Source organism: Gadus chalcogrammus, unplaced genomic scaffold (genome assembly GCF_026213295.1).
Source record: "Gadus chalcogrammus isolate NIFS_2021 unplaced genomic scaffold, NIFS_Gcha_1.0 GACHA092, whole genome shotgun sequence".
Lineage (NCBI taxonomy): Eukaryota > Metazoa > Chordata > Actinopteri > Gadiformes > Gadidae > Gadus > Gadus chalcogrammus.
Genome location: NW_026613527.1, coordinates 63603 through 90868, shown reverse-complemented (window position 1 = coordinate 90868; position 27266 = coordinate 63603). Strand labels below are relative to the sequence as shown.

The 27266-nt window shown below is 40.5% G+C and overlaps 1 long non-coding RNA gene and 1 pseudogene across 2 annotated transcripts; both read left to right on the top strand.

Annotated features, from left to right (window-relative positions):
* Positions 1-4785: 4785 nt before the first annotated feature.
* On the top strand, positions 4786-13028 carry LOC130378627 (uncharacterized; annotated as a pseudogene).
* Positions 13029-19216: 6188 nt separating this feature from the next.
* Positions 19217-27263, top strand: LOC130378630 (uncharacterized). Of its 2 annotated transcripts, XR_008894816.1 has the most exons (5): positions 19217-19621; positions 20734-21041; positions 21169-21999; positions 22329-22525; positions 22757-27263. It is a non-coding gene; the product is annotated as an uncharacterized LOC130378630 (long non-coding RNA). The 2 variants fall into 2 exon arrangements; XR_008894815.1 differs by having other exon boundaries at positions 21169-22525.
* Positions 27264-27266: the final 3 nt, after the last annotated feature.

The window sequence follows — 27266 nt, the reverse complement described above, 5'->3', positions numbered from 1 at the left end:
GTCCAGAATAGAGTGATAATTAACCTAGAAAGAAGAGGGAGTCAAAGCCAAAGTTCCTTCCCCCCAATTCATTCTCAACCTTGGCTGAGATAACCCCCAATACGAGTCTCGTTGTAGAAATACCAGAGACGAGAGTCCGACGTGTTATGCGCCATAACACCAAAAGCAGAACGGTTATCCAAATAACACTTGCGTTACAGTCCTGGAGCTCTATATCTAAATAATATCATATAATACATAGATATCTATATCATATAATACATATTATCACGGCCAAAAGCTGTGTGCGCCTCCAGACGATATTATGAATCACAAACGACTTTGTCGGGTTCTGCGACGTCTCTGGTTCTTCCACTTTCACATCAACCTGAAGTCGACTGAACCGCACGCTGCCGGCTGCCCGCTGCCGGGCGATGGTGCCTCGCGGCAACCGGCGGCATGTCGCAGTTCATGTACTTCAGCGAGTCAAAGCCAAAGTTCCTTTCCCCCCAATTCCCTTCTCAACCATGGCTCAGATAACCCCCACAACAGTCTTGTTGTGGAAATACAAGACACGTCAAAGAACCGACAAGAAACACTTGCGTTACAGTGTGTGTATTCACACAACACACTGTGGCGCCGCCGGTCGAGTCTCATTGGCGGGCCAACGTCTCTGGGCGGGCAAGGCAGGAGTAAGGGGAGGAGCTGAGATCTTGTGACGTCAAGAATAAAGACATCCCAAATCAGCGCGCTTGAAGCCTCCGTTTTTTCAAAGGCGACAAACAGTTAGTGCTTGTTTTGCAACAAACGTACAGGTGTAGCACTGGGGGACCATAGGGAGGCTAGGGAACTCATATTTATGTTAGAAAAACCTAATAATTGAGGATTTTCATGTCATGGGACCTTAAAGTTTCCTATTTTGGCTAGCTTTAAACATAAAAACTGAAAAAGAAAGGCTATAGAGAGATTAATAACATTTGAAGTAAACAAGAATGTACCTGTTGAGCGATGTTTGGATGAGTAGCATCACCCACTTCGGTATTTGCCAGGACAACAGTATGCAAATCTTCTACCAGCAGTGCATTTGGTCCAACTGTGGTCGTCTGTAAGACATACATTTAACAATGAAAATCATTTACAAGAAAGCAGAAGTAGAACTTAAATTAGTAAGTAGTAATTTGAAGTCACTGTTTAACAAACTGTAATTGCGCCACATACTTCTGTTCTCCATGGGCAGTCTTCACCTCCATAATCGTATGAAATTTCTTCTCCTTGTTTTATGTCCATAAGGGCAAACAAACAAAGATGTGGGCTTCCATTGACATCATATTTTTCATTTTACAGTTTGGACGCCTGTGTTCGTCGTTAACGAGGCGCCCAAGTGAACCGTCATCTCTGGCGGCATCGATACTAAAAAGATGAAACATGAGGAAAGGGGAACATAAATGTCATGACAAGTTCATGGAAAAATAATTGTTATAGTTACAATGCAGGATCACATGGCTCAATCAGTTTAACTTTCTGGAATACATTGTCAGTCATATTTAACAGACAATGTATTCCACAAAATCAGAGCCTCACCTAAAATAGAGTATAGAGTATAGTTTAGGCGCAACATAAATACTTACCACCATGTTTTCCCTCTCCACCTAAACATGAATGCAGTACATGATTCGTGGTATATCAGCCTCCTTCTCTGGGCTTCAACAACAGGAATTCTCCCCTGTATTCGAGAACGAAATCTCCTTGAGAAATGGAACCCTTTGCAAATACACCACGACCTGTAAAAAAACATTTGCACCATAAAAAGAAAGCATGCATGTCCATTTTGGTTTAAAAATAAGTTAACCGTAATGTTTTACAAATGCAAATATTGTCTAAAAAGGATTGATAACACAAAAACTAACAATAGATTGCAGCTGATTTGACATAACCGATTGCATGTCATTAATATTGTATATGATAGCAATTATTAACTGAGAAATCCCCACATTTAATATCTTTCCTTTCAATGCATTGATGTAGCCTACTGCACATCCAACATGCAAGTTTTGTCCGTCTTTGCAATCACATGATTCCTGGCATCTTTAAGGGGACTGATGCGTGGAGCCATTTTCAACTACAGGAACATTTAAATACATAAGTTAATTTAAATTCGTTTAGTAGTGGAGATCCTCTATACCCCAACTCGCAGTACACTACGCGGCACTTCACTCAAGTTGAAATCTTTCACTCCCTGCATGCCAGAATGAACCCAGCATGGAGGAGATATCTATATAATATCACAGGGTCGGGTACTCCTACGTCTCTGGTACTTCCACAACAAGTAAAGACTCGTAGTGGTGCTTCTCTGCCATGGTTGGGAAGGAATTGGGGAAAAGGAACTTTGGATTTGACGCCCTGAAGTCCAGGTGAAACTGCGACATGGAGGAGAAAGTGATTGTTGCCGTATGCAGACTCCCGTCGCCCCCGGAGCTGAACTCACCGAAATCCCCCGCAGGAGATCCGGGAGTCGCAAAATGCAACAATCACTTTCTCCTCCATGTACAGTTCAATCTGGCTTCAGGGTTTATGTGGAAGTGGAAGTACCAGGGACGCCCGAGAACCCAACGCAGTCTTTAAACTGCATAATGAGATACGCAAAGAGATAACTCTTTTAACACTGTTAAACATTCAAACGTTTTTAGTTTGTATTATGTGTAACTCCTTCACAATGCATTGCATGACAATGTGAATGTCCCTCGCTGGTTGGAAAAAACTGTGAAATAGTTCTGATAGGTAACGTTTGTAATCCAGCCAACTAGCGGAGTAGCATCCAGCTGTAGACCCGGAGGTATCCGGGCCGGGGCACGTGGTGTAGCAGCTCGAGGAATTAAGAGTTTATCCATTTTTAGCATAAAACACCAAAAATGAATGTTGAAAAACTCGACTGGGGCAACCAAGGGGCCGACTGTGACGCAAAAATCGCCGGAAAAAACGACCTCCCAGTCCCACACAACAGGTCCCGTTTCCCCACCACAGGCCCCGGCTCCGGCTCCAGGGCTGCAGCTGGATGCTATTTAACGGCTAACTAATTAGAGTTCATTTGAGGGATGAATACTGGTAATACTGGTTTGTCATGCCAAAGTACCTCCCGTGTGTTTCCCCTTTGCTCCTTAGAAAAAGCTCTTCTGTCATTATCTCCTTAAATCGCCGTATCAATCCTTAATGAGCTCCAAGCAATTTACCAGACCAGCGAACAGTCAGGCACAGTTACTGCTAGCGGGTACCTACCTGGAAGTGGGCGGTACCCAACCATATTTGGAATCCGTGTTTGGCGCAGTGAGTGCACTTACAGCCGCAAACCTTTAGGGGCGCATCTTGGCACCCTCCCAAACACTCACACACCTACCGGTAAACGTGTGTTATGGGCCATGGCTAAAAACCACACAGGCACCTTTAGAAAAAGTTCCTGTATTCATTGTAATGGGTTATCCTTATGGGGACCTGCTTTTTTGTCCCCACACTGCAAGAGGTCCCCATGACGTGACTGTGTTTACAGATTGATGTCCCCATGACGTGATAAAGACCAGCCACACACACACACACACAAAAGTAGCATAAAAGGAAACAGTATAATACCCCCCAACCCCTCTCTACAAATCACCAATCAACACATTCAATTCAGAAATTAAATTCATTTCATACAGGACTACTTGATAGGCACAGAGTAAATAAAAGTAAAAACATGGATTAATTAGAAACATTTAAACAAGAGATATAAAAAAAGGAAGTGAGGAAACAATGTAGATTTAAGGTGAGCACTAAAGATGTGAATAAATAATAAATACATTGGGGATCTTTATAAATGGGTTTCTCTTGCAAACAATGTTGTTACTCTGCAGAGACTATCTCTGTGTTTATTAGGCATGTCAAGGAACACAGGAATCTTGCTAACTTTAGATTTTCTTGTGGGCTTGTTGGGTGTCCTTGTAGTTTTAGGACTGCCACTGCCCTTCAGATTCACATGGATCGCAACCACTCAAAGCCCAAACCAGCTGTCAGCAGGTCTCCAAGATGTATTGATCTGACCTGCCATATTGAGGGATGTGCCTTCACCTCAACAAACTTTTCCAGCTTATGTGAACATTTGAAATGGCACATTAGAGATGGCAAGAAAATTGAATGCCCTTTTGAAAGTTGCAAAAATAATTTCAGGGTGAGGTCTTCTTTCCTCTCACAAATGAGCAGAAAGCATTCAGCTGAGCAAGCAGCTTCTGCCGGCGGAGTGTCTGGTGATAATACCGACAATCCTGATGATGGAAATGGGAATGATTATGGCACAGACCATGCAGAATTTGCTGAAATTGGGGAGAGTTTCTCAAACAAAGAAGATGGAGATGTATTCCTGACAAACTTAGCGCTCTTCTATCTTAGAATGCAAGCTAAGATGCTTTTGCCAGCCACAACAATCTCAGCTCTAATTGAAGAGTTCCAAGAAATCAATTCAAATGGAATGGCACACATACTGACTATAATAAGTCAAGAACTAGAAAAACTTGGGATACCCAGAGATAGAATCAATGAAATACTGGATGGCCTATCAAAAGAAAATCTACTGAAGATGCACAATGAGGGTGTTTTTCGCTCAGATCAAACTAGAAAGACATTTTTCAAGAGTAATTTCAGTTACGTTGAGCCAACTCAGGTTTATCTTGGAATTGATCCTAATGGTAAAGAACGTTTCTGCCAGTATGTGCCAGTTAAAGACACTTTAAAGCACTTCTGAGCAACCCTAAAGTTTGGTAACAGTACAATGCTACAAAGATGCACTCTGCGGGAGCCGCACATGTGTTAGAGGATGTGCACGATGGTAAGAACTGTAGAGAAAACCCCCTGTTACAGCAAGCACCATCCTCTGTGTCAATCATACTATATCAGGATGCTTTTGAGGTTGCAAACCCACTTGGATCAGGCAAGAAGAAGCACAAGCTCCTTGCTGTTTACATGACACTGGGTGAAATACTGCCACATAATAGATCCGCTATAGACCCTGTGCAGTTGGTGCTTCTTTGCAGGGAAGTTGATATTCGCCATTTTGGCCAAGAAAAAGTATTTTCTACCCTAGTAGATGAGCTTAAGGAGATTGAGGAGTCTGGCATTACTTTAAACAGTGGTGTGACCTTGCAGGGGGCAGTGATAGCAATCGTAGGTGATAACCTGGGATCACATTCTATTGGGGATTCACAGAAAATTTCAGCAGAAGCAAAAACTTTTGTCGATACTGCAGTATAGATACAGAAAGTTTGAAAGAGAGCCCACAAAGCTTGGCCCAGTAAGGACAAAAGAAACCTATGAAAACTGTGTTGAGGAGTTGTCCAGGGGTCAGAATTCATGATTGAGGGTGTGAAGTTTGACTCAGTTTTCAACTAACTTAAACATTTTCATGTGTGCCAACCAGGCCTTCCACCATGCCTAGGGCACGATCTTTTTTGAGGGGATTGTTTCCAATGATTCATCGCGTTGTACATTGAGAACCTGGTGTCTGTGGGAAACACTTTTCGTATACTCAGTTGAACAGAAAGTATATCTAATCTGAAATTACAGGAAGTGATGCCAGTAACCGGCCATGTGATGTAAGGCCAAAAGGGCAAAAGTTGGGTGGGAGTGCTGCTCAGAACTGGTGCCTATTGCGGCTTCTCCCAATTCTTATTGGTGATCGAATAAAGAATCCCCTGGAAGACCAAGTCTGGTTGTTGTGCCTTAAACTTAGGGAGATAGTGGAGCTTATTTGTGCACCCAAAATCCATGCCAACCAGGTGGCCTATCTTAACATTCTAATCAGGGAATATCTGGACTCTAGAGTGTCTCTTTTTCCAGACAAATCTGCAAAACCAAAACACCACTACCTTCTCCACTATCCAGACCTTATCTTAAAATTTGGTCCTCTCATTCGCCTCTGGACATTGCGCTTTGAAAGTAAGCACACATATTTTAAGCAGTGTGCACGAAAGCCTCCGCAACTTTAAGAGTCTCGGTAGCACTCTGGCAGAAAGGCACCAGTTACTACAGGCCTACCTGCACAGTGGGAACATTTTTGCTCCCGTTCTCCAAATTGATCAGGCACATGCATTTGATAGTCAAATCTACAATGCAGCGATTCAGCAAGCATGTGACGTGCAGGGGGGTTAAACAAAAGACACACAATGGAAGCAGCAAGTGCCACATACATAGGCACCACACACAAAAAGGGCATGACTGTTGTTCTTAATCTCAATGACAGTGGCAATGTGCTGGGTAAGATTGCTCGAATAATAGTCAACAGGAAAAGGTGTATTTTGTTTCGGAAAAATATCAGTCAGTTCCAGTTTTGGACTGTGCACTGTCTACAGTAGAGCTGTGTTGAAAAAAATCGATTTTCCGATTTTTAATCGATTGCATATTAATGACCGATTATCGATTCGTACGTCCAAAGATCGATTTTCTTTAATAAAATAAATAATAAGAATTAAAAAAAATAATATTTTATATATTCATGGAAAATATTCATGGGATTCCCCTGAACACTTAGGGTGCTGCATATTCTTGAAAACAAATCTTGAGTTTGGTTTTAGAACAGACTTTGAACATGCTCATATAGACGCCATTCAGTGCTTTTACAGTTTTAAATTGTTCTGTTCTTATGTTCGCACTTTAAAGAAAAATGCTCACGTTACATTTTATACTTCCAGTTTCAGTACTTCTCAGTTATTAAGTGTAGCAGTTTAAAATAAATAAATGCTTTTGGTAGCAACGCTTTTGGGTGAATTCTTAATTATTTTCAAGCGTAATAATAATGCACTGGTTAGTGTCCCAGTGGGAATCCACTGTTGCAGATATAGTCACCTCAATGAGTCCTCCATTTATGTCTCTGAATATCTTTCTTGAAGGTAGATTGACCCTTAACCTTTTCATCAGTCTTTCCAGCCATCAGTAACTACCAATACTTGTAAGATTTGCTGTTTAATACTGATATAATACTAGTTTTAATAGTGTGCTTCTCTACACAGTCATGAAGTTAAGGAAACGGTTCAAATACATTTTCATTTTAATAACAGTTAACCCCCGGATCGGATCGAAATCGGATCGAATCGGAAATCAGATCAGAATCGGATGGAATCTGAGGAAAATCGGAAAAAAAATCGATTCTTGAAACTTAAAAATCGGTAATCGAATCGATTCTTGAAATGTGAATCGAAACCCAGCTCTAGTCTACAGCATAGCTGTGAGACTCAGTATGTTTGTGTAGGGGCTGACAGTCTTGCTGACTATTACCCGGTGCCTGTATATAGGAGGTTTGATCTCGATCTTGCTGTTCTCCACGCCACAACAGACTGATCTTACCAGTCTGTTTAGGTCACGAGTGATGGAGGACATCATATGTGGCACCCTCCCCCATATTGATGACGAGACTCACGGGAGACTTGTAGAAAGTCTCTCTGCAATGGGTCTGAGGGAGGCAGACGACATGATGTAAATCAGATAAGATGACATAAAAGACCTGCTGTCAATTGTTGATTGCAGGAAACTTCTTCACAAATTCAGCAACAGAGGTAAGGCATCATTTATAGCAAAAGGGGTCACTCTTGAGAAATCCAGTGGGTCTGCTGTCTGGCCACGTCGCTGGCAGGACCCCTTGTCCCCACTAAGGAGGAAAAGGGATGAATCAAATGTATTCATTATTAAAAAAATAAATATGAGAAAAACAACACAATATACTGACAGGATCTGTATGCAGAGATATCTTGTTCGCCTCGAATTGTGACCCGTTTGCTATACATTATCCCACTTACTAGATGGCTACCAACTAAATTAATAAATTAATTGAAAAAAAATTAGATTTTAAATGTAAATATTTTATATAGACATTGTATATCTTAAATGTTGGTATGCAGAGAAACATTAAACTATATCTGTACATAAAGGCAGCCAACAAATGACGACTATGAGCCATCAAGACCTCTCACAAATACTGACCCTGACACCAGTCTCAGAACTGGAAACAACAGTGCAGTCCCCCATGATTCCAGCTGGAAACAGCAACTGGACCACATGATTTAGAGTACCCCTAGAGAAGTGTAGAGCCAGCCTCCGGAGAATGCTGAATGAGAAGGAGAAGCCCCGATATCTCGGACAGGAGACATATGGTTAGAATGATGGTGGATGAAATGAGACAGCATTGCCTAAACCCCCCCTCAGCCAGTGTGCATTTATTGCAAAAAGGCATCATAGAAAAATATCCTAATAGCCTTCAAGACAGGACAGAAGAGGGAGAAAAGATGGGGAGTGGCCACTACACGCTCTGTCAGCAGCTGAAGTCCAGAGTCGACAATCTCAACAGAAACAACACTCTAGCTCGATTGAGAAAAGAGAGAAGGCCTGCTGTGACTCCTGCTGCCACTGCTGGCAACAGTGAGCCAGCCAGAAAATGTGCCAAAACAGACTCATATGGCTGCATTAACTGGCAGCCAATCGTTCTCCCAGAGGGAGAAACGAAGGGTCTCTTCTTCATAAAAAGAGGAGCTCAAGCTCATTTTCAGCCACGAGGGCCAAAGAGGAGCGGACAGGGCAAGAGTAGCAGAACTGATTAAAGAATGGCCATTCCTCTTCCAGAAGAGATTCCTCCTTGATCACTTCAACCAGCTGACAGGGATCGAGCTGGATGCAAGACTCAGGGAGTCCATGGAAAGCAAGGGGAAGAGGGTAATGACATTTTTCCAGTCACAGCTGCTTCGTTGGGGAAAAGAAGTAAGGACAGTCCTCGCCAACTTGGCAAAAAGAGCCAGAAGTTGACCCCTGCCTTGCTGTCGTATTGATTCATGAAAAAGAGGACGCCCTGTTCATTCTAGCTGATGTGAGTAATTGTTTTATGTTATTTCCATGATAACGTACAGTATACTTAGATACTATAATATTGAATCCAAGTACTGTTTTTTTGTTCTTTTGTGTTACTTTTTCATATAGCTCACCACCACTCAGGCAGACGCAGAGACCCAGCTTTCCCTTCCCAGGACGCCAAGAATAATCCTGCTGGGTAAGATTGCTACACTTGAACAATCATTAAGGGTTCCCAGAGTCCAAAAAATCCTTTAAAGAAAAAACAGATGAATAAAATGTGTTTTCTAATATACACTTTTTTGGCAATTGTTTCTCCTCCTTTTTTTTTTTACCTTTTTTATTTTATACCAATATTTATGATGTAAATTTTCTATATACAATATTTTCTTCTTTAAGTTATTTATTAACTTCTGATATGTAATTACTTTTGTGAACAATTAAGTTTAACACATACATATCTCTGCTAGGAGATTCCATTCTCCTCAGCGAAGCAATGGATGCTGGCCTTGGAGGGCAAGGTGTTTATAACACCAACCAACCTCCAGATGGACTTCACCTCTGCCCTGGCGGTCCTCTTTGGGTCTCATTATGCCTTCAATATTGAGTACCAGCCCGAGGCAGCTTCTACCCTGGATTTCATTCAGAGGTAAAAACAAGGAAAACAAATAATCATGTAATTTCCACATTCATGATCACCATACATTTCTTTTAAAGCACACTAGGGATGGGCATGATTAATCAATGATCGATCATGTGAAATTATTATGATCTAATAGCCGTTGTGTTGCGCAGTGTGAGTCCCGATGCAGTGCAATGAATTTCACTATGTGGCAGCACTAAAGAATGTATGGTACCCAGGGGGCAAAACCTACCAGCAGGGGGAGATACTAGTAGTAGTAGACAACAGAACAGGCTCAGGCAACAGCCTGCGAGCTGCCGTAACTGTCAAAAACATGACGAAGTCAAGACCGAAGTTTGGCATCGGACAGCTTTAGAACCGAAAACAACCAAGTCATTAAACATTGCTATAAGTACAACAACACGACAACAGAAATGATATACTACATAATTTATATGTATCACTTGTTCATTGAAGCCTACATCCGATCCGACCGCGTCACGTTGGCTCGCTAGCATAAATGGCGCTATGCTTTCCTACTTTGCCTTCATCAGGGAACTTATTTGCACATTTTGTTTTTTAGATGAAGTAACGTTAGGTCCTTTACCACTCAGAAACCGTGCCGTGCCCTTATGCAGTGCATGGCAGCATCTAAGGAGGCAAATATGTGTTTAAAAGTGTCGTAGCAGTTTAAAAGTGTCGTAGCATTGGCTCATAACATCTAGGCCTATACAGACATATGGGTGTGTTCGAAACCACCTACTTGCTTACTGCTTACTACCTACTAAATATTTGGCTTACTTCTCGAATCCTTAAATAATGATTGAGTAATCCATTGAGTAATCGACGTTCAGAGACCGTCCTTACTTAACCACCTCAGGTGACTGTGAATCAATGACGTGTCAATAACCTACCGGCCGGGGCGCCGTTACTAAATATTATAAACGTCACATTTAACGTCACAGTACATCTTCAACCTAAGGATTGCGGTGATGTGTTAAAAACAATTATTAACAATTACATCGGTTTGGCTGTGGGCTCTGCTGCTGCGGTTCCCCGTTTAGCGCCATTGCTTCCACTGTTTTTTTGAATAGACGCAGTGCATTCTGGGGCAGTTGAGTACGTCTAGTAAGCTAGCGATGCTTGCACAAAAACGTTCCCGTTAGTAGAAGACATTCGGATACTACTCGCTTACCTAAAACTCGCTTACTACGTTCTGCTTACTCAATTTGACGTCATAGTTAGTAAGAGTAGTAAGCAAATAGGCGGTTTCGAACACACCCTATGGGTAGACATCTTATATGATAGACGGAGCATCGAATGCTACCGCCTACTGGCGCTGACGAGACGCGGGGCCGCCATCTTGGAGTGGTCATCCGCTCCACTCAGTGTAATCCGTTTGGCTGGAGCAATGAACTGTCAGCGCATTTAATTAATCATACCTCACTGAATACCACCGATTTTCATGCGGTTTTTTGTCATACGTGTAGCTATGATAAAGGCCACATGGTTTGGCGTGTTTTATTATTCAATACCAATTATACCAATAGTAAAGCAATGTTAGACCTTGCTTGTGAAAAGTAATTCCCCCGATTCCTATTGTGGATGGTCCGCCGATTTGAGCAGGAATACGCTGAACAACAGCCCGGCATCCTGTTTCTGCTGCTGTTGCTGCTCCCGGTTTACCACTCCAAGATGGCGGCCGTATTTCTCGCGTCCCAGCAGCCAATGCTCCGTCTATCTATAAGATGTCTATGTATACAGACGGTAAATAGCCTTGTTTGAGATGTCTGCGTCTGCGCAATTATGACGCTCGGCTTGCAGAGCGCACAGCATTTTTGTTGTGTGCTCTGCAAAAGACGCGCGTCATAGTTGTTCAGGTCTGATCTATATCTATACAAACACACAAAACAAACTCAGGTGATCATCACTTACACATCTTCAACGACGCACACTTCTTGTTTAGGGAAAACTCCAAACTCAGCCTGTAAACAAAATCGCTCCATTGCCTTTTTTTCTCTGCGTTGTCTCTCCCCTCGGCAGTTTGCAGATACACTCCGCTCCCAACCAATAAGTGCGTGAATCAGCATGCACTGAGTGCATGATCGGTTCATGCCAGGCACATGTCAGTGATACGGCCAGGTCCTTTATAATCGCAGATCATATTTAACAGTGGCTTATAAGTCCATGGCTCCCCATTCCCCACACATCTTTATCTTTCTTGTTATTTTACTAGAAAAACTTAAGTGATACAAATTAATTTACAAATCCAAATAAAGGAGGTTATAGTCTGGTCCGCGTGGCCCGGAAGTAGGGGAGAGGAGCCGGTGTGACGTATTACCCTGGCTTCCTCATTTGTCTGTGGTGCTGCCTTCTGTGGCTGAAGTATTTATTGCAGCGTTCAGTAAGGTCTTGCTCCCCTTGTGGCTATGTATAGTATTTACGGCTTATATGTTTGGTCCTACTTCCTAGTGGTTAAGTGAGGGAAATACAGCTTGGGTTCTTAAAATACGTAACAGCCTAAAGACAGTTAAAGGTCTAATAAAATATCCCTTATTATTACTGTAGAGATGGCTATGATGAACTTTATTATGATGTGTAACATGTAACATACAATTCCCAGCATTTAGATCTAACGTAACAATCCTATTAGGTTAATTTGATTGCTGATCAAAAGGAGAAGTCTTGTTTTATTTTAGGTTACATATATCTTTGCGTGCATGTCACACATTGCTATCATATTATTTCAATCAGATTTAAACCACTCAAAACAGATTGTGCACGAGCGATGGGTTTAATTAATTTTTGTATTTTTTAGGTTTCTCGTCAGATCAATCCTGAATTTTCCAAGTGCACGGCGAAGATCCAGACGAGCAAGAAGACAAATAAGATGGTGCAGAGGAAGCAGGTGTCCCTCAATCCCCACGTGGCTGCATTCATAAGGGACTTCACCGAATTTGATTGGCAGAATTTCTAAGGTAAGTACGGAGCCCCTCTGGTGACATCTGGGAAAAAAATATATATCTGTTTGCCCGATTTAGTGATCGGTTTGCATGACTTGATAATCTGTGGCCACAATTTAATAAATTAAGGGAACGAGATAACTAATTTGTGGCCACAGTTTAATAATTTGTGGGAAGAAGATAATTATTTTGTGGCCACAGTTTAATAATTCGTGGGAACGAGATACTTATGTTGTCTTTTATGTTTTGGTTGTCTATTGTTGCAGCAGGGGTTAGACGCATGTCGTTCTATTTTAACCTCGGAATGAATTACAATAACATTCTAAAGTCAATTGCTGTTAGGCAAGGGGTTATAATAAGTAAGAGGTACTTAATTAGGCTGCTAAAAATGCACGGGTACAGCCGAAGACAATATGATGACCTCGGTGACGTGATAGAGGATGGACCTCGTTTTGACAGCTACACCAGCACCAAGTGTCGGGCGGACCTTAGAAGCCACCGAACTCCTCTAGGCCTCCATAAAGTAGCCTCCAATGACATGTGGATCACTGCTGGTGTATGCCGCTTTAAGCCAAATTATTTTACGGGAAAAGCTGTCTATGCAACCATTGATGCAGATTCCATATGGTTTCATTTATCATATGAATCGGTATGCCAGATATAATTATCATTTGCAAGGATGCCAAATGACAATTAATAATTTCATGCATTTGCTGTACATCCATCTGTATCCATGCAGGTTTCCATTTCCCTTCAGCTGTTGCATGATAAAGTCTATCTCGTCACCGAGGGTCATCATATTGTCTTCGGCTGTACCCGTGCATTTTTAGCAGCCTAATTAAGTGCCTCTTACTTATAATAACTCCTTGCCTAACAGCAAGTGACTTTAGCATGTCATTGTAATTCATTCCGAGGTTAAAATAGAACGATATCTCTTATATCTTGTCCATAGCCGACATGCGTCTAACCCCTGCTGCGACAATAGACAACACAGCCACACTCGAATTATTAAACTGTGGCCACAAAATAATTATCTTGGTCCTTCAAATTATTAACCTGTGGCCACAACTTAATTATCTTGTTCCCACAAATTATTAAACTGTGGCAACAAATTAATTATCTCGTTCCCGCAATTTATTAAATTGTGGCCACAGATTATCAAGTCATGCAAACAGATCACTAAGTCGGGCAAACAGATATATATTTTTTTCCCAGATGTCACCAGAGGGGCTCCGTAGGTAAGAGTATTAATTGAATGACTATTATGGGCAAATAAGACTGTGCACATAGTCAAGTAGACTAATTAATTAACAGTAACCAAATGAACATACCACCTATATTTCACAGTGCTACTGCACATAGGGCAGTCTTGAGTCCAGTGACATTTTTTTTTGGCTCTGTACTCCATCAGAATGCAATTGAAAGGGGCCAATACATATCATGTCAAGACTTATATTTTCATTCACTTAGCCTTTTAAAATTGCTTGTCCAGTGTGATAAGTGAAGAGCAGTGTCCCTGTGCCTTCACACTGTTTTAATAATGTGAGTTTTGCCTTTTTAATTATTTTTTGCTGAGTCAACTTATTTTTTTTTCCCTTTACAGACCACTTTCAGAACTTGACAGGGTTTCAGCCTGCGTTGCTGTACCAGGAGCTGCTGCTTCGATTGATAAATAATAATAATAATAATAAATAATGTTGATAGATAATATAATATATAATATTGTGTTTTATTTATATGCATGGACAATGAGAGAGTGGGTCCAGGTTTGGTACGTTGGCATTTTCCACCCTGCAGTCATTTGTATACTCCAAAACTACTTTTGCCCAAGAGTTTTTCGTCTAAAAAAGGCCCTGTGTGTTATCCCTGTTGGCTTTCCGCTCCCTGTCTTCTGTTCTTCAATATCTCCCCATTTATTGAGTATTTAGTTCCTGAACCACTCACATTCATAACACTTCATTAAAAAAGAGATAACACACTGATGTTGTACACTGTAAAAAAAAAAAAGTTGTTACAACTAACAAAAGTTAGTGTCCGGGCTGCCTTAAAATGTTAAGTTAGCTGAACGTGAAGATTAGTTGAGACAATTGTGTAATGGTTCAAAACAAATAAACTTTTCTAGTCAAATAAAATGAACCTTTAGTTTACATAACTTAATCAAAATTCAGTTCCCATAGAATTATTTAGTTGAGTCAACACAATCTTAATTTATTTCAACTGGAATTCCAAAGCTGAAAATAATTAATATACATTTCAGTCTACCTACAATATCTAGTTTACCTAACTTATTATGTTATGTCAACTTCATTATACATTTCTATTTGAGTCAACTTTCATAATTGAGTTCTTAAGATTAAATTTGTACCACATAATTGTTAATTCTCTTTTAACTTTATTTTACATTATGCTTAAAGATCTCATCTCTATAGGTTATTGGTTGTTCCAAAGAAACCAAATCAATTCCAGTTCTTCAAAGCTTTAATAAACCAGATGGGCAAGGTAAACACAGCAACACATCCCATCAAGTACAAAACGTCCCCAAAAACAGCACAAGCTTATGGGTAAAACATCTCCTCTTTAGAATAACACAAATGAGTACTCATTACGTCCATTGAGTACCAGCAAGAGAAGGATCCCTACTGACAGGCAATGACAAGATGAAGTGAGGGGAAGTGAGGCAGGCGGGAGAGAAATATTTAAACAGAGGTGTGTGTGTGTGTGTGTGTGTGTGTGTGTGTGTGTGTGTGTGTCACTGTTTTATTAAAGAGAAAATAAAACATTAATTAGCAATATGGGAGATGAGACCAGAGGAAGCAGATATGGGATGTATACAAAAAAAATTAGAGAGATCCGTGTGTGTGTATGTGTCTATTTAGAATATTACAATAACACGAACAATAACACATTTAGAATAACACAAATTAGTTCTCTACTCATTACGTCTTTCATAACATGAGAAAAATATAAAATAAAATGATGCAGAACCAAACAGGTCAAAAAGACTTTCCAGGAAAGACCTCAAACCCAGTCTACTTCTGTAAACTCTTGCAACTGAGAATGTCAGTGACCATTACAATAGTAATGAACTAGTAACAGATAGTAGTAACAGAATAGTAGTAACAGAACTCAAAAGAAAACTCTCAGTGTAGTGTCTACACAGTTTTACGAAAAAGTCTATTCCTCAGTCCATGAACCCTGGCAGAGCAGTTCTCAATGCCGATGTTCATGAGAACCTTCTGAATGACTTCGAAGGTGTATTGCAGCTCCTTCGGGTAGTCAATGTTCAGTGCATATAGCAGCCCCATTAACATAACTACTGCATGTGAGTAGTCCTTGATTCCATGCAGAATGATCTGTTCCTCTAGGACCACCAATGTTTTGTTAGGGTTAGGGTTAGCGAACATGATTACTCATAAGAGGGTGTCCCGGCTGGGGGCTTCGCAGCCTGGTGCGGCGGCTGTGCTGTCCTCGGGCACGGAGCTCTGCAGAGAGTGATCGGGGACGGGTCGTCGGGAGTGGGCTGCCGGCCGTTCGGGACCTGTACAGCCAGTGCTGCGGGGGGAGGGCACGGCGCGTCCTCTCTGGCTCAGGCCATCCCAGCCGCAGTCTGTTCACGCTCCTGCCGTCAGGCAGGTGGGTTAGGAGCATCCAAACCAGGACCAGCAGGTTCAGAGACAGCTTCTACCCGCACGCCATCAGACTACTGACCTGCCTCAACCACCGCTACAGAAGCCCCCAGCCAGGAGACCCTCTTATGAGTAATCATGTTCAACAAAACATTGCTGAAAGAACATTATGCATCATTCTTGAAGGAGATGTTGGTTGAAATAACACTTCCGGTAGAAGCAGATAGGCCCATACGAAAGATGGCACCAGTGAGTCAGTTTTCATTCAATATATTCAAACATTCATTCAATATATTCAAAGTAAATTTCCTTAACGGCATGCCATATATTGTAACCAAAAAGATTGGGTGAATAAAACGGGGACAGTTTTTCACAGGCATTAAAACATTTACAGCAAGCAACAGTTTCATCAATTCATTCAGTAACAATAACTAAGCTTACCTCTGCAGTCCTGAGGAAACTTTGAAGGATCTTCACGGAGGAAATACGGCAGGCCCCTCAGAATGACATCCTCTTTTCTTTGGTTGGAATTCTGTTAAGAGACAGAATACACAATTAAAGCAACTAGCCTGTCAAATAGATGTAGCCATGAGACACCTCACTTCAATAACAATCAACGAACAGTAAGAGTATAAGTATGTGTGAGTTAGTGAGGTTGCTGCTGATAACAATGCTACTATGTGTTAGCATTAGTAGTTGTATAAGTTGAAAATATACAATCATAGTGACCATGACTGGATCTGTAGTGTTCAAGGATTCTTCGACGATTTCTTGTGACGTACGTGCAAAACTTACATATCCATCTCATTGATCAAGAGGAGGCGAAATAGAGCATATCAGACCAGGACCTAAAAGATAAAATGTCATGTCAGTATAATGGCAAGAGTTACAATACACCCTACAATTGCAACACAATCAATTTACAAACAGTTAATACGGGCAACAATGCAAATTAATATGGTGAAATGACAGTTTGTGTGTGTCAACATTCCATTACAATCCTCATCACACTGAAATTAGAGTAGGGTAAGTTGTTTTCAATTTTTAAGGCTACTACTTCAATAGAACTTAATGTTTCTTTCCAATCATGAGAAAGTTTCAGTGTGACAGAGACACAAGCGTCCTCTCAAGTACAGTAACTCACTGTCACTCCTGTGTTTGGCTTTGACTCCGAACTTCGTTATTCGAATATAATTCAAATATCAAAAAATAAATCAAAATTCGAACGAACATTAGGCAGCCCTTAATATTCGAACCAGTTATGGGCAGGCCATGAGGGGGAGACGTCGGAGAACTCGACTGCAGTCTATTCATAATATTGTAATGACCACGGAAGAGGCAGTGAATGAAGTATTGATTAGACAGCGATTTATCAGAGACAGGTGATTAAGGGCTACACAAATACAATTTAATTTAATTGAATATTTCTCTTTCTCTGAATAAAGTAACAGCACAGTAGAGAAAGCGCTGTGCGCCGCTCTGTCTGTGCGCATGCGTGGCTCCTGCGGGAGCGTGTCTATGTTCCCCGGGTCCTATGCTATGTTCCCCTCTTTGTATGAGACTGGGGAACAGGGAATAGGACCCTTTTTTAAAAAAAGGGTTCTATGTTCCCCGGTCTGTTACTTTTTCCACCATTACTGCCAAATTCCGGCCGAGATAACTACCATTGCATGTCTTCACCTTTTGTGGAAGAGGGAGAGACGTCGGAGAACCTTTTCCCAGAAAAGGGTCCTATGTTCCCCGCTGTTCCCAAAAAGGGTCCTATGCTCCCCGGTATGTATGGCTACAGGGGAACATATGATCCTTTTTGGGAAAACCGGGAAAATAGGGCCCGGGGAACATAGGGATGACCCCTCTTTTTCGCGCCGTGACATTGTCAGTTATGAATGTGTTTTAGTTTTTTATTAACTACTTACTAATTTTGTGAGAAATTGGACGTGAGACCTAGAGTCTCATGGTCATCATGACATACCCCTGAAAAACCTATCCATCCGAGCTGGGCTGAAACTAGCTAGCTGTTACCACGAGCTACGTTAGCTACGGCTAAGTTAGCAGTAGCTAACTTACCAAGTTAGCAAAAGACAAGACAAAACACATTTAATTAACTCAACCCACCGTGATGACAAACTGTGGAGCAGGCACCAGTTTCTTCCTGAGGAGAAAGGAGAGTGTCTCTGTGCGACGGCTGTGGGTTTCTCCGTCACATTGAGCTCATCTGCCCGGTGCACTGCTCGGCCATCAGCTCGGCCCTCGCGCAGCGCTGGAGATAGAGTGGCGGGGTCACGCGCGACACGCAGTTACACTGAAGTTTCACTATATCAGAGATATCCAGAAAAGGCTTTAAAAAATAGTTTTCTCTCTTTTATTTTCAAATAAACTATCTATTTTAGAGATCTCTGATTCTAGCAGGGTAATCCAAACTACCAAACCGACTTCGATATGGTGAAAATGAGCGGCAGCAGAAAGGTTTTTTGCCTGTCAACGTTTTTTTTGGACTGTCATTGGCTGACGTAGGCAGCCAATGACAGAAGCGATTATCCGTACATCCTTTTGACTGACATTCTTAATTTCAATTGAATCATGTTTCTTAGTTTGAAAACTTTTCACTAGTTGAGAAGACATAAACACAAAATTCTGAGTTATCCCAACTGTTTCAATAATTTGTAGTCATACTGACAATGAATTAGAAGTTATCATGACTAATGGGCACAACTATTTTTTACAGTGTATATATATAATTTTAATATTGTTGTAATATTGTTGTTTGTTTTCTATTTTTTTTTTAAAGATACTATATATATATATATATATACGATAAATTGTTTGATATTGTTACAGTACAATACAACTACTGTAAAACAAACGACCGTACTGTTGTACTACTGTTATAAGTTTTGACAGTAGTTTTACTGTGATAGGAAATACATCAACTACTGGATAATTGTTGCCAGTAAGTTACTGTTAATTTAACATTAAATCGTTTACAGTGTACCTTACTTAACTGTGCTTACCTTACTTAACTGTGCTTACCTGTGCTTACCTTACTTAACTGTGCTTACCTTACTTAACTGTGCTTACCTTACTTAACTGTGCTTACCTTACTTACCTGTGCTTACCTTACTTACCTGTAGGGTTTTGCCATGCCAAGCCCAATGGCCTATCTCTAAGGGTCCGTGTACTTTGCGGCCAATGGATTTTCGTTTTGAAATGAGAAAACCAAAATCGGGAAACGAGCTGTTTCCCGATTACCATATAGAGATAGGAAAACAAAAATCCGAAAATGACCCATTTTCCGAATTTTGTTTTGATAATAGAAAACGGAAAACGGTAAAACGACCAGTTATCTGATTTTCTTTGATGTGCTTAAACATTGACATCGGGAATTAAAATACTGCGTGGAAATCTTCTTTCTCAATTTTGCGAAGATTTTGTGTTGTGACCCGGAAGTTCCTCTCACAAGCTTAACCGTTACATTGCATGGAATGGAAATGGAGAGCTTCATATTGTTTCGCGGACCCAAACGGCTGACTATGAAGCAAGAGGACATGTCTGCAGACAAAATTTGCAGGATTTTTCAGGTGATGTTACTTTTCAACTTATAATTGACACTTTTATCCATTGCAAAAAAAATGCTCACACAGTTCACAGCGCCTTAGCTTGGTGGCATGTCATTCTACGACAGGTAGAATGAGTTAATGTTAGCATAGCCGCGGCTATTTTTTGAGCGCAAAATAGTTTTTTGACTTCCCACATGCAATTTTACAAACGGTAACATTAACATTTTGATTTTAACAATAACTCATTTGTTGGAGAGACTAGTGATGTACTAGTAGTGGTAATAATACTAGTTGACATGACATAACTGTTTAGGGATGTTCTCTCAACTAGATTGATTAGTTAGCATAGTTCGCTAAATATCTAACTGCCAGGGCTCGCAAATATCTAGCCACTCCTTCATCCACAATGCCGTGTGAAAGACGTTGTTGTCACTTGTCAGTCACAGGACACATGGTGCTAAAGAAGCCGTCAGCTTTACTATCAGGGAATGTGAACAAGGTAGTTTGCCACACCAGCTGGCGAAAGGAAGACTATATTGTGTCATGGTGTGGTCAATGGTTGTTTGACAATAAAGAGACATTTTCAACCATCCACTGGCTAAGAAGCCCAAATCATTTCTGTTTGATTTGAAAAGATAAGAAACATTTGTATTCAACCAAACAATAGCTAAAAAGCCCGAATTCTTTTTGGGATGATGATATATTAATGTTCCATATGGAAAAGCAAAGAGAACTGCTAAAGACTTGGCGCTCTGAGATTCTTCTGAACAAACTTCTGAAGAGTGCGTTACAAATAAAATGAATTATTATTAAAGAACTGCTGAGTTGCAGCACCATTGTTTTAGTTTTCATTAATGAAAAAAGAAAACATGTTAAATGTATATATCCGTCTTTTGTCATGATTAATATACAGAGAAAATCGGTAATATGTGATAAATCATGATTAATCCACAGATTAATCCACACTTTTTTTTTTATCATTTCACAGCCCTAATGTATATATGAATTGTTTTAAGTATGTTGACCTGTGATGTATATTTGTTATGGAAAACACGGGATTAGTAGTATTTGTACTATTTAATTACAATGTTTTTAATCCTTTATGGTATTTTTCATTTAATTCTATTAAACAGGTCAGTTGCAGCAGTCTTTATATCACGGACGACTCCAACACGGCAATATTTCCAGAGCCAGCAGGCCATTTTTCAATAATTAATCTGACTAATCGCAGTCATTATGAGGTCCACGGCGATGCAGAGCACCTTCCACCCGCTGCTGGTGCCCCTGCTTTTGGGTTCATGCGCCGACCCTCACCGGCTTCTGCTTCTGCCACATCTTTTTCTGCGTCTGGTTTTTCCACTGAAACACCACCACCACCACCACGAGCTGGAACTCCACGAGCTAGTGGAGCTAGCTTGTTCCAGGGAAGATCATTCCAAAGGTTACTTGTTAAATATGTAACTTGTTAAATATGTAACTGATCTCTGCTGCTAAAATCTCGTCCTATAATATATAATATCATTTTAGGCCCATAGGTGTGATTTTAAGACGGTCTGATTTATCCCCAGGTCAATCCATCTGGCAGAAATTGTTAATGAGAAACTCAGTCCTTCCAGGACAGTTGTTGTGCGCTTTTTGGAAGCTGAGGCCTGCGTTGAACGAATTTCGGCCAAAGTTCAAGATGCCGTGGGCTCTGATGAGCCTATTACCTTGACGGACACCCAAGGAAACGAAATAATGGACTCTGAGGGCACAAGAAGTAAGTTGTATGATCAGAAACTTGCTTCTAATTTGTGGTTTCTAATAAACCTTAATGTTGATTTTAAAGGAGTCATTGATTGCAAAAAACAAATTTACCTTGTCACAGTTGATTAACGACAGTTCAGTGGGTAAAATGTACATACAATGAACCCTTAAAGTCCATTGACACTTCTTTCATATGCAAATCTCACAATTAGAAACCGGTAGGTATGTAAAGCAGGATTTGCTAAGAAGATGTAGCTGAAAAGGTGCTGTTCTGACCCTTTGTTCATTACAACCGCAAGCTGTAGTATTATGTTGTTGCTAACGTATCCTCCCTGTTTCTATTATCGGTAGATGTGATGGTTTAGTTTATTGGCAATGTGGCTAACGTTATTTCATGTCCCTGACTGTGTTTCATTCAAATAAATAACACGTGTTTGTTTACAGCCCAACCAATGTTACATACCCTATTCGGAGACCGTAAGGAACCGTGTGAAATACCCCCAAAAAGTCAATGACCCCTTTTAAAAACAAGTGAAGTTAATGTTTTCTGACTTCTTAGGTTCCCAGTTCTGGAAACAGAACTCAAGAAAAATATATGCTGTGCCTGAAAGTGACTTTGTGGAGTTTCAGAATGGGAGAAGAGCTAAAACAAGGTAATACAACATTTGATCTGTAGGCAAATTCATATATGAACTAAAACTTCCTGAAGGAAATACCAGTGTAATGCAAAAGTTAAGAAAGGAAAAAGAAAGTAGAGTGGAAGAATAATTATTATTTGAACTTAATTTGGTCTGCTTTTTTGAGTGATGATCATGAATGAAGTCATTATGATTCAATTATATGACAACAATGTCTCATAGGTTGACGCTTTTACAGAGTAAATTAAGATTTATAAAATATTCAGAAAGATATTCAAACATTTGTTCATATGCACCATTTGAAAAAAATCTTTAATCCTTTCTTTTCTGTTCATACATTTAAGTCGAAGGGATGGAGATTCAAGCCTGCAGGAGGTCCTTGGACGTGTTGACCAGCTGAAGCAAGCCGCCGGGAGTCTCCAAGAGGTCACTAATTCAATCAACCAGCTGTCTCAGCTGGCCAAGTCTCAAAAGGAGGAGATAATGGCAAATGTCGGTTTGCAGCCCTTAAAGGAAGCCTTTGCATGTCTTGTGTGTAAAGGTACGTGTAAGATATGTAACAGTAGGTCATTCTACAGTACAAAACATAGCCGCCTGCCACCCTCAAGCACTGCGCTGACCAGCTGTCACGGGTGTTCATCGCCATCTTCAACATTCACTCTGCGATAAAACACACTTCTGATTGCTTAGTTAATTTCCTTCTATATTGCAACTAACAATTAAATGTTATTTTCTGCATCAATTTATAATATATATTTTTTTAACCTTGCAGCTGTAATGGCAGATCCCATGTTCGCCACATGCTGTGAATCGATAATTGGATGTCGTACCTGTGTGGAGCTGTGGTTAGTCACATCAGACCACTGCTTGAAATGCAGGGCAGGAGACTTTGAAAATAAAATACATGAAGTGAAGGGTCTCTCTGCTGCCTTGTCACTTTTCAAGGAGAGAGAAATTGATTTGATTTGATAGATAATTGTTTGTTATTGTTTGTTATGTTTACATTACTGGAACTACCTCAGTTTGTTTGTTGGATGTTATTATGGGTACATGACCAGAAAGATGTTGTTTGTAATGTTTATATTGTGTGTGACCGTTTTAAAAAAAAGAAAAGAAAAAAGACAACTTCCACTTTATCATTGTTGTAATAAAATGTTATTTTTGGTATACTGCTTCTTCATTGACCATTGCAGGTCACTGTGTAACAGGTCGCACATGTCTTGAGGTGATATCAATCAGAGACCTCACTGCATTTTTAAAAGGGCCATAGTTATGGTTAACCACATTTTGGAAGAGGGATAGCAAATCAAAGAGAGAACCAAACTCAGTTTCAGTCCATTGTTGGGCTTCTTCAGAGGGGAAAGGATCACTTCCAAAAATGGATTCTCTTTTCAAGGCTGATCCCATTTCCTGCTGATACAGGTCAGCTGCAACTGCACCGACTGGCAGAAGGTCCTCAGAAAGTTTTGCAGGACACCCTTCTTTAGCCAGTTCGTTTGGTATTCCCCTTCCTGCAAGACAGTAAAGTGAGTAGTGAGATTAAAGGGGTTACACTTGTGGGGAGGTAATCATTTTGCCAATGATGTTTTGACTTGTTATTTTAGTTGTCTTTCACAGCATATTGGAGTTGACAATAATGACAGCTTCATTCAGATGGGGGTCATTCCTACAAAATTCACCCAATGTAAATGCCCTCAAATTAAAGATGAATGTCTGTGCTTTGAGCATGTATTCATTTACATTCAACTCCAAACCTGTAGAAGTCATCTAAAAAAGCAAGAACATGGTCAACGTCCAAAAAACTTGATTCTAACTAATAACATGTTTTACTAATTGAATCTGCCCCTCTACAGAAAGTACTGGATTTGCAGTGTTGCAATTTGAGCTACACATTTGTGAATCCATTTCAGATTGAACTCTACAATAGAACATCAAAATTAATTTACACTGCTTTATTAGCAAGTTATGCCTGTAATACCGCCAGTAAAATGAAATTAATCATACCTGGGATCCTGTGTGCATTCCATGCCTGTACGACATTTGTGATGCCAATCCTAGCCAGCTGGCATGTCAGGTTTGACACACAATACCTGGATGTGTTGTCCTCCATGTCCAGTTCCTCCTGGTCCACCAGCTGTACCAGAGCTGTCTTCAAAGGGTAGTTGACTCGAGCATTCACCTCCGACCACATTCTCTCTATCACATGGTTCTGTGCAGGTTATAAGGATAGTGTCAGTCTGCCTGCCCTCATTAGAAATACGCCTCAATGGCAAGAAACCAGGATTAATTTTTAACAACACATTTATTTTACCCTTGTAGAAGGTGTCTGAAGGTAGGGCTGCCTTTGAGTATTGTGTCGATGTTCTGCCAGTTTTTCCTGGATGAATAAAGCCAGATAGAATTCTTTCCCACAGTCAACTCTGACCTGGTCCCATATTCCATAGGAAAGAACAGCAGGCCTGAAGATAAATCACCGACAAACGTAAAATATACATAAACAGCATCAGTCTCTTAGCCATGGCCAGCTAAAGTGACAATTACATTTTTTTGTCAAAATTGGAATGATATCAATAATAGTAAAACTGGAAAATTAACTAAGAAACTGGAAGAGGGAAAAAGTTTTTTGTTTTTTCCAAATTAATTATTTCCATATTACAAATCTAGGTTTTAACCTTTTTTAATGTACTTGTTCAAGTCTGGGTCCTCCTAAGGAGACAACTTTGGGTTCCACCTTACAAAGTCTGTGAAGTTAATTTACCGGTACACTTCCTCATAAATCACGATGTTGTTCTTTATTGGCATGGTGGAGTGACCGACCACCTTCTTGCTGAAACCATCGATAGCCATAACATGAGTCACTCCAAACATAACAAGCTTCTCATTCTGATCTACATGCAGCTTGTGACCCATGTATTCTGCATTGTAGGGTATGGGGTTCAGATTCCGGGCACCCTAAAATATAAGAATTCCATTATAATAAAAACTCAATAATCTTTCATTCGTATGATTAGAATCTCAACACGTATGTTCTATTGAAATGTAGAAAACACAATGCTATTTGACCTTACCTGCTGTCTTGCAATGTGGTAGGGTTGATGAATACTTCTCAACACATTGCCCACTCTGCCTTCAGAAGCTTTAACCCCTTTTGCGGATAGATATCCAGTCATCATTTTTCGACCAAAAGACGATCCAGTCTGGGGGGGTGGGGGGTGTAGGTATGATGTTTAGCATACATAATATATATACATATTATAAAACAATTGGGTTCTATCGAGTTATTAAGCCGTTTCTGATTGGACGAGAGACGTTCCATGAGTTGGAATATCCCAGGACATCCCAACTCGGACTTTCACAGCTAATAATAAATCACTCTGCGATGAAACATTCTAAAGCGCGCTGATGATAACTGTTAGTTCTTGTAATTCCAAACCAAGACGTTGACTGGAACTATTTTTTGTTGCGGAGAAACAATGGTGAAATTAACATTTTTTAAATCAATAACTTCGTGTTGAAATGTTAATTGGTTGAATATAAAATTGTTTTATAAAAGCAATATAGTACTCGTGCGAGTGGGGTAGGTAAGGGATATTGTTACCTGCTGTTACCTACGGCCGAACACCACCCGTGGGAATATCCCTTACCTACCCCACTCGCAGCCTACTATATTGCTTAAATATATATATTTAATTATAAATAGTAAATCATCTTAGTTTAAATTTAAGATTAAGACGTGCATTTTTTAAAAATACAGAAATATTTCCTGTTGATTAACAACCAACGTGTTTATGAATTAAATCCAAAAATTGCATTAGCACCAGTCAGATGCCCGACTTTGCATATAACTGTGGTCAGCTTTTTATGTAAGAGTAGCATTCCTTTGTATGCTTAACAAAAGCGGTAATCGTGAAAGGCGGATGATAAAAAAAAACCTACCTCGAGAATACCTTCAGCGACTTCAACTTCAAGTTGACTATCAGGGCAGAAGTCCCTGACAAGCCCCTGCTCAGCACACCACCTCCGCACATTCCTCTCGGAAAACCCCCGTGTAGTTCCAAACTGGGTGCATAACGCAGTGGCGATATCCCCACAGGACATTCCATTATTTCGGTGTTCTGAAATAAAACCTGCATATTCGTGCAATGCCATTTTGAGGTGCGTCTCAAGGATGTCTGGCTCCAAATTAAATACACCGCCAACTACTGATAGCTTGGCTCCAAATTAAATACACCGCGCGCCAACTACTGATAGCTTCCGGGTCACAACACAAAAATATTCGCAAAATTGAGAAAGAAGATTTCCACGCAGTATTTTAATTCCCGATGTCCATGTTTAAGCACATCAAAGAAAATCAGATAACTGATCGTTTTACCGTTTTCCGTTTTCTATTATCAAAACAAAATTCGGAAAATGGGTCATTTTCGGATTTTTGTTTTCCTATCTCTATATGGTAATCGGGAAACAGCTCGTTTCCCGATTTTGGTTTTCTCATTTCAAAACGAAAATCCATTGGCCGCAAAGTACACGGACCTCTAAGGCTCAGGGTTAGCCTCTCCATGCATTGTCAATGGGGGGAAATCTATTTGGGGGAAAATTACGTCGGGCTCAGTGCAGACTGACTCAGGGGGCTCTAAAACACTCTCAAATTTTTACCTATCTTTCTACCTATCTCCCTTCTACTTTTAATAACCTAAACAAACGTCAATTGATTTGGATCGGTTTTAAGTTATTTTCTCGGCCTAGGAAGGGGCTAGAAACATAATTCCTGCAGATTCAGGATCGGACCGAGCCCAGCTACTCACCCATATTCGTTGGGCGCGATTGCGCCAACTAGTGGTTGAGAAATAATTAATTGCTGACATTTCCTAACCCTATTCATTTGGATCGGTTGTAAGTTATTTTCTCGGCCTAGGAAGGGGCTAGAAACATAATTCCTGCAGATTCAGGATCGGACCGAGTCCAGCTACTCACCCATAATCGCTGGACGCGATTGCGCCAACTAGTGGTGGAAAAAAATTAATTGATGACATTTCCTAACCCTAACCCTATTTATTTGGATTGGTTTTAAGTAATTTTCTCGGCCTAGGAAGGGGCTAGAAACATAATTCCTGCAGATTCAGGGTCGGACCGAGCCCAGCTACTCACCCATAATCGTCGGGCGCGATAGCGCCAACTAGCGGTGGAAAAAAAATCACCACAGACCACCACCAAACGACTCAAAATGCCCTAAAACGTGCTCCTAGACACTTTCTGTGGGAACTTTTTTTCACTCCACACAAATT